Source organism: Mesoplodon densirostris, chromosome 1 (genome assembly GCF_025265405.1).
Source record: "Mesoplodon densirostris isolate mMesDen1 chromosome 1, mMesDen1 primary haplotype, whole genome shotgun sequence".
NCBI classification, from domain to species: domain Eukaryota; kingdom Metazoa; phylum Chordata; class Mammalia; order Artiodactyla; family Ziphiidae; genus Mesoplodon; species Mesoplodon densirostris.
The window spans coordinates 69,124,651-69,132,989 of NC_082661.1; the positions used below are offsets into that span (position 1 = coordinate 69,124,651).

Sequence of the window (8,339 nt, forward strand, 5' to 3'; positions counted from 1 at the left end):
TCCTTCCATTCATTCTTCTGCTAATTAATTCACTAGCTAATTCATTGTGAAGAATGTTTATTAAGCGCCCACTACTTTCGGAACACTGTCCTAGGTGCTGGACACAGCAGAGAATGTGACAGGCTGGCAGGGCTAGGGTTTCAGGAGGAATCAGAATCCACCCCAGATGGTGAAGGGAGGACTTACAGAGGCCCGGGCAGAGGGAAAGGAACAAACAAGGGACAGCAGGAAGCTGTCAGCCCAAGTGCGAGGGCGGGGAAGGAGCAGTGTTTGCGGAGCTGGTTGAGAGCCTTGGAGGGTGGGCCGCCTGGGGCTGCTGGAGTTGAGGATGTAGCTGTTACCAGAGCCACTGGACAGAGCAGGGAGGGAGAGGGGAAGAAGCGCCCCCAACTCCTTCTCTTCACACCCCTCATCTACTGCTGGGCTGGCAGCCAGTTGCAAGAGAGCAGGCCAGCCAGGGCAGGAGCAGGGCAGAGAAGGTGGAGGACCAGAGCGGGGAGGTGAGGAGTGGCCAGCACAGAAAACCAAATCCCAGCTCTCTGGGCTACAGGTTCCTGTTGGAGGACACGGATCAACAAACAGGTAACTATTCACCAGGTGGTGATGGGCGCCATTCCAAAAGTAAAGGGCTAGGGTAGACGGAAAGGAGGCGTTGATTATGTGGGCTGCATTTAGTATCAGGAGGTCAGGGGTCCTCTCCAGTGGTCCTATTTGAGTGGAGACCAGAGGGAAGTGAGCAGGGAGCCCTTTGGGAATCTGAGGCAGGGTGTTCTCGGCAGAAGAACAGCAGGTACCAAAGGTTCTGAGACAAGTGTGTACTAGACTTGCTTGAGGACACCAAGGGGTCCAGCTGGCCAGAGTGGAGGGGAAGGGGGAAGAGAGGGTGGGGACATGGGTCGGGTATGAGTCGGTGAGGGTCAGAGCCTGTGGACCTTGCTAAGAGCCGAGGACATAACCCTGAGAGGGTCGGGAGATGATGAAGAGAAGTGGTCAGATCCTGGGTAGATCTCAGGGGCGAGGTGGGGCGTGGACCGCAGGTAGAACAGTGATGCCGTTTACCTGGAAGGGAAGACTGTAGGGGAGCAGGTTCCAACGTAGTGAGTTTGAGACTCGGATTATTCATTCTAGTGGAGCGAGTAACTGAGTGCAGCCCAGGGGGACCGCTCTGGCCTCAGGCACATGACTGTCTTCAAGTCCTTGTCCTGCCAGGAACTGACCCAGCCCCTTGCCAGCTTCATTCCATTTGGTATCCGAGTGACGATGTGCTCTGGACAGGAACGTGAGACACAGGTCTGGGCTGGTGACGTAAAACGCGGGACTGTAAAATGAGTCCAAGCTTGCTCTGCCGGCGGCACGACAGGCCAATAAATGGGAGACGAGGTGTGGAATACGGCTGGCGCACGACAGGCCAATAAATAGGAGATGAGAGGTGTGGAATACGGCTGCCGGCAGACCGAGAAGATGGCAGACTAATGTCTCAGAAGAACCATCTTATTGGGGTTTGGATGCCAGTTTCTTTTATAGAACGGAGAGGGGGAGGAGATGAGGAAGTAAAGTAAAAAGGCCATAAGATTTGCAAATGTCCCCTGGAATGGCCAGCCTCAGGGAGCAGATGTGTTAATTTCTTCTTGCTTGTAGCCATCCACAGGTGAACAAAGGCACTTCGGTTTACCATTCAGGCAGAGGGGCAGGGTTCCCGGAGGCAGGTCATTGTGTACAGACAGTATTCTTGTAGTGAACAAAAGCAGTGGAAAACAAAGGTTAAAGTCAAAGAAACAGGTCCAACATGTATTCAGATTTGACTCTGCCCTGTTACAGGACTCCCCAGTGTAGAGATGGGATCAGAGCCACCCAGGGGACCAGGGGGCAAGTGCAGAAAGAAGAGGGCGAGGGGAAGGGGAGGCCCCAGAAGAACATGGAGGGCGGCCAGTGAGGCGGGAACAACCCAGCAAGCTCAGGGAAGGGGCTCGGGTGAGCCTCCAGGTCTCAGCAGGATCTGAGCTGACCATGTCTGGCCCACAGCCTTTCTTTGACATCTAATCCGGACCCTCTGAATTTTATGAAAGATTGATGTAGAGATGTTAAAAACTAGGTACAATTTATGAGTCTCTGCTGGGTGTTGAGTGTCATGTCCACACATGGCTACTGTTCCCCACACGTGTTTTTATGGGACATGCTGTTTACGATACAGGTAAGGAAGCTGAGCTCAGAGAGGGTAGCTGAGTTGCTTAAGGTCACACAGCTGGTGGGCGGCAGGGTCAGGGTTTGAAGCTGGGTCACTATGGATGCCAAAGCCTTGATCTGCCTACTGAAACCAAACTGATGAGTAGGGAGGAGGGTCTGAATTTAGAACATTCCATTCCACCTTTTTTTTTTTTTAAACAGGTTGAAAATTTTAATTTATTTCAAAATGGTAACTAAGTCGAGGCATGTTGGCTGGAAGATGGGACAAGGAAGTTTGTAGAAGGACCCAGAAGGAAGAGGAGTGATCGACTGCACCAAAGCTGCTGGGAGGTTACAGGGAATTGACTACTGACTTTGGATGATTGAGAGGTGCAGTGGGTCAAAAACCCCATGGGCACCAGCTGAGGAGAGAAATGAAAATGACACAGTGAGTTCCTGTAACAAGACCAAGGAAACAGGTGGGAGTGGGAGATCATGGGGTCAAGGGGAGGTTTTTTTTTTTTTTTTTTTAATTGAGGTGAAATTCACTTAACATAAAATTAACCATTTTAAAGTGAACAATTCAGGGACTTACTTCCCTGGCGGTCCAGTGGTTAGGACTCTGTGCTTCCACTGCAGGGGGCTCGGTTTTGATCCCTGGTACAGGAACTAGGATCCCACATGCCCTGCGGTGCCAAAAAAAAAAAAAAAAAAAAAAAAAGAACAGTTCGGTGGCATTTAGTACATTCACAATATTGTGCAACCACCACGTCTGTCTAGATCCAAAACATTTTCACCACCCAAAAAGCAACCCCTTGACCCATTAATAGCTGCTCCCCAATCGCCTCCTCCCCTGGCCCCAGGCAACTACTAATCTGCTTTCAGCCTCTGTAGATTTGCCTCTTCTGGACATTTAATTTAAATGGAATCATACAACAGTTGACCTTCCAAATCTAGCTTTTTTTTCACTTAGCATGATGGTTCAAGTTTCTACATTGTAAAACATGGCAGAACTTCATTTCTTTCTTTGGCTGAATAACATTCAGTTTTATGGAGAGACCACAATTGCTTATCTTTTCATTTGTTGACGGATATTTGGGCTGTTTCCACCTTTTAGCCATTGTGAATGGAACTGCTATGAGCTTTCATGTACAAGTTTTTGTATGAACACCTGTTTTCAGTTCTCTTGGGTATAGACCTAGGTGTGGAATGGCTGGGTCATATGGTAATTCTACGTTTATTTTTTGAGAAACCATCAAACTATTTTCCACCATGGCTGAACCGGTTTACATCCCCACTAGCAATGTACAAGGGCTCCCATCTCTCCACATCCTTGCCAACAGTTAGTTTTGTTTTTGTTTTTTAATTAGTGACATTAAGACGTTTTTGTACAGAGCCTGGGATGACCTAAGAGAGAGGGAGAAATTGATGCTATTGAAATGAGATAATTGCTGGAAAGAAGGAAATTTTTGAGAAGGTGAGAGGGATGCGCCCGTAAGACCCACAAATGGGAGGTGCTCCCAAGTGAGAAGTCTGTCTGGATGCTGGGCTGTCAAAAAAGAAAGAAGAGAAAGGTGTCTGACATCAAGGTCTCACCCTGATGGACTTGTTCTCTCTGGTGAGGGCCTTGCCCACACAGCAGCAGTGAACAGGTGTCAGGGCAGACAGAGCGGGTGGTCTCGCTTTAAAAGCGTCAGTTCTCATACACAAGACGTGGTGCATTGGGCAAGTGGGGTGACCTCTGAAACCCAGCAGGCTCAGCCGTAGAATGGAGATAACAAGAGCTCAGGGGCTGTTCTTCGAATTAGATGAGGTTATGCCTAACCAGTGCCCGGAACATAGTAGGTGCTCACTAAAAGTAGGTCCCTTCCAGTGGCTCATCCTTCTGATTAGACTGTGAATTTCCTGACAGGTTTTTCCTTCCTTGCAGCCTTCTCAGCATCTAGCACTGTATTGGCCTCACAGTAGGAGCTCCATAGACATTTGTAAAAGAATAAATAAAGGAACAGAATAAAAATAATGAGCGATAAAGAGATTTCTCAACAGTAACTGCAATAGCAAATATTTACCTGGAGCTTGCTACATTGCAGGCCATTTCAAAGGTATACACCAGGGAGTGATTAGTGGGAATGTAAACTGGTTTAGCCACTGCGGAAAATAGTTTGGTGTTTCTCAAGAAATAAACACAGAATTACCATTTGATACAGCAATTCCATTCCTAGGTATATACCCTTGCATCTCATTTGGTCGGGACGTGACCTTGAGATGATTATTCCCTTATCCCCACTTTGCAGAGAGGTGACTTGTCCCATGAGACATGCTGGGGAGCAGCAGTTGGGATTTGAGGTATGACATCAAATCTCAGGCTCTGTCATCATCTTATACTTTTTATCTAGATGCTGCTAAACCAATGGTTGAATTGTCCTGGCACCTGAGAATGATTTATTACAGCAAAAAAGATGTCAAGAGAGAGTTTGGGTGACTGCTTGGGGAAAGGAGGGGTGGGCGCCAGCTGGGTAATTGTGGAAGGTTTGAAAAGCCTGGGAAAGCAATCCCCTCGCTCCACAGCCTTTTCCTGGTGTGCCTGCATGTCCTAAAGTACAGCTGAAGCCACCCAGACACAGAAATGTCATCTTTCTAGCGTGCGGGCTCTGCAGGAATCAGAGGTCGGTTGATAAAGACACCTTGAGTAGGTGTCTCCAGGGATGAGGTGATTTCCTCCTGCTCTCCAGCCCTCCTTTGTCAACAACAAGGCACTGGGGAAATGGGATTAGCCATGAGGAGGTTGCCCGGTTGCTTCCAATCGATGCCAAGGGAATTGGATGGGCTTTTCCAGGCTCCCGAGACAGCACTGTTTCCCAGGGCCTGAATTCATGCCTGAGCCAGGCGCAGGGTTCCTTGCCCGAGGTGGGTGAGACTCCTGGGCACCCATCTCTCTGTGCTTCACCCCAAAACCATGCATCACTTCCCACGCCCTCACCTCTCTCTGTGAGCTGCTCAGAAGGAGGCTGTTGATGCCCTTGGCTGAGCTTGGATCTAGTCCCAGCCGCCCAGCAACGCTCTTAGCCCCTCACCTCTCTCCCTCACATATCTCTGCCACTCCAGCCCTCCATCTATCTCCTGGTGCTGAAAAAGAGTAAGATTAGCACACCCGCATCACTTTTGAGCTAGAGAGAGGTCAGGAGGACAGCGTGCATTCATAACATAACAGCAATGGCTGTGACCATGGGAGCAGCACTTCCCAAGTGACGGCTCTTGTGTATTTCACCACGGGCTGATTTTACTCCTCCATCGACAAAGCAGCAAGAGTTGACCCCTCATCCTGCTCCTCTGGGCTTCAGACTCGATCAACCTGCATTCCTTTGTGTTTTGCTTTACAACTCTTGGGTGTCATTTTACTGACCTTCATCACAGCTGCCCGGGCAGGTTGGTCCTACACTGTTATCCAGAAGGGAGCTGACACCCTAGGGCAGTCAGCAGTGACTTCACCAGGGTACCTCTGCCTTGGACTCCCAGGCCAGAACTTGCTGACCCACAGCTGGGCACGTTTTTTTTTTTTTTTGCGGTACACGGGCCTCTCACTGTTGTGGCCTCTCCCGTTGCGGAGCACAGGCTCCGGACACGCAGACCCAGCGGCCATGGCTCACGGGCCCAGCCGCTCCGCGGCATGTGGGATCCTTCCGAACCGGGCACGAACCGTGTCCCCTGCATCGGCAGGCGGACTCTCAACCACTGCGCCACCAGGGAAGCCCCTGGGCACGTTTTTAATAATCTGAGCTAGCCATCAGTAGCTCGATGTTAATCATTTATCGCTTGTCAAGATTGCCATCACAGAATGTTCACGGTAGCCGCTGGATGCCTTTTAGTCATTAATGCCGCTTTCTTTCACAATTTCCCAGGCTTATATCCGATTCTACCAGGAGCCATTCTATTCATGAGGCATCTTCTGTTTGCTCTCTAGACGGGGAACGGGCTGAGGAAGCTCCAGGAAACAGGGAAGTCAGGCTCGCAGGTTTGGATTGGCTTTGGGGACCATTTCAGGAATTACCAAGACTTACAGAGCCGCTTGGGCAAGAGATTTAAAAATTGAGGGATATGAAAATCAACTAGGTGAAGATGAAGTGAGAAATGCACTTGGAGTGCGTAGCGTGGTGTCTGACAAATGTTTATATAAAAACGAAATTGATTATGGTGTGGTCCTTATTCCAAAGGCAGCTAATACTCTCCTCGTCCCTTCCCTTTCTTCTTTCCCGCCCCTCCCCTTCTTCCTAGCTGCCCTATTTTCCACATTCCTTTCAGTTAGCTTTAGCTCCATGCCAAAGTCAGCAGAGAATTCACCCTGAAAATTAAGCATAAAGTCACTGTGAAGTGTTGGTCAGAGAACTGGGGCCAGGGCATGTGTGGTATTTTCTGCTCAGAGCTGTCAGCCAGTGACTCGCTGGGCCCACAGGGCTTTATCAGCAGGGCCACATCTCGGGGTGGACCGGACAGAAGGCCACGGCTCCAGACAGTTCAGGGAGATGGCTGCCATCCGCTGGAGCCGCTCTGGGAGAAGACATCCGCCTTTGCTGTCTGCTGACATTTTGTGCTGCACTGCTGCAGGTGGGTGCCTTTTCTTCACTTGCATCCTTACTCTCAACGCAGGCTCGTGAGCACGGGACCGACTTCAAGGGGTCTGGGCTCAGATCCCACCTCTGTGGTGGGTTGGGTGGGAAAAGATTCTTCTCCAAGCCCAGCTTGCTTTGCCTCTAACATGGCCAGTTAAAGCATCCAACACACGGTGCCCCTGAAGGTTTTATTATAAGGAGCAGCAGCAGTCGTACCGGAGAGGTGATTTTCTAAGCATTTAACCCTAGGTACAGCCTAAGTGGGCCCAGTCAAATTGTCAGGATCAGAGTCCTGTTGCCTGTAGCTGCTGGATTGTGGCAGGTGGGCCCCCGGGGCCTCAGCACGTGGCTGTTCACCAATGGGAACGGCGGCAGTCCGACCTTTTAGGCCACAATGATGGGCACTGGCAGGGTGTTAGACTTGAGTAGCAGCAATATTAGTATTGTTACCGCAGATTCAAAAGACAGGAGCTAGCATTTTTTGGAACCTCATGCACTGGGCTTATATTTATGTTATACTATGTTATGTTATTGATATTATTCTATTTAAGCCTAGAAGATTATTTTGAGGCGGTTTAACATTCTCTAGTCAAACACCAAGTGGGTCCCCCTCCTTTTTCCTCTGAACCCGTTCAAAGACACCGTTCGTTCCATGAGATCTCCCAGGAGCCTATGGTGATGCCGATGGCTCATGATCCTTTAGCATTTACTATGTTCTTCACATACACTGATTCAATTAATCCTCATGGGAGCCCTATGAGGCAGGTCCTATTATTATTCCCTACCTGACATAAAGAAACAGAGGTACAGAGAGGTCAAGTAACTTTCCCCAAGGCACACAGCTAGCGAGCTATAGAGCTGGGATTTGAACCCATGACTCCATGCTGCCTCGGATGCGAGCCATCTGCACTTGGCCTTGCACTGCACAGGCGGCAGCTTCCCCCTGTGACGTGATGTCCTGGGGACGTGGCGTCATTCTCAGCTCCGTGGTGGCCTCTGCATGGGAGGCACACAGTCTCAGGCTTCTGCTGTAGAGAGCAACCCTGGGCAGTGGGTCCTTATGGACTTAACAACCCTCTCTGACCAGGGAGTAGAAGGTCAGAGCTGGCTTTGGCCCCAAAGGAAGCACAACCCACACCCCACACACACATCCTCCTGGTACCAGCAAAATTTCTCCTTTGCAACATGTTTTCTGGGAAGAATGAACAAATACCTCTGCATCCTTGGCCTCAGGCACAACTCACCTCTCTCAGTGTAGAAGATTTATTCAACCTCTTGTGTTGGATCTTCTGAGCGCACCGCTTCCCCCATCCTGCGCCCGTGCCCCCTCGTCCTAGTTGTACCCACGGGAGGATTTAACACAGGCTGTGATTAGTTAGTGTCCACTTGTTGCCTTCTCTTCTCCCACCCACATCTGTTCTCACTCCTTCCTCCTCATCTGGAACCGTTCATCAGCTCTGACCATCAGTTCTAGGTGGTTCCAGCTTTGGACACATCCTCACAAAAGCCACCCTCTGATCACAGCTTGGATCCCATCTTCTCTCAGGTGTTCTGCAATCTAAGCCCCCA

The 8,339-nt window shown here is 49.9% G+C and overlaps 1 long non-coding RNA gene across 1 annotated transcript; it reads left to right on the top strand.

The window, feature by feature from the left end:
• Positions 1-1,416: 1,416 nt before the first annotated feature.
• Positions 1,417-6,750, top strand: LOC132481801 (uncharacterized). The gene is made up of 3 exons (XR_009530839.1): positions 1,417-1,499; positions 2,386-2,642; positions 6,063-6,750. It is a non-coding gene; the product is annotated as an uncharacterized LOC132481801 (long non-coding RNA).
• Positions 6,751-8,339: the final 1,589 nt, after the last annotated feature.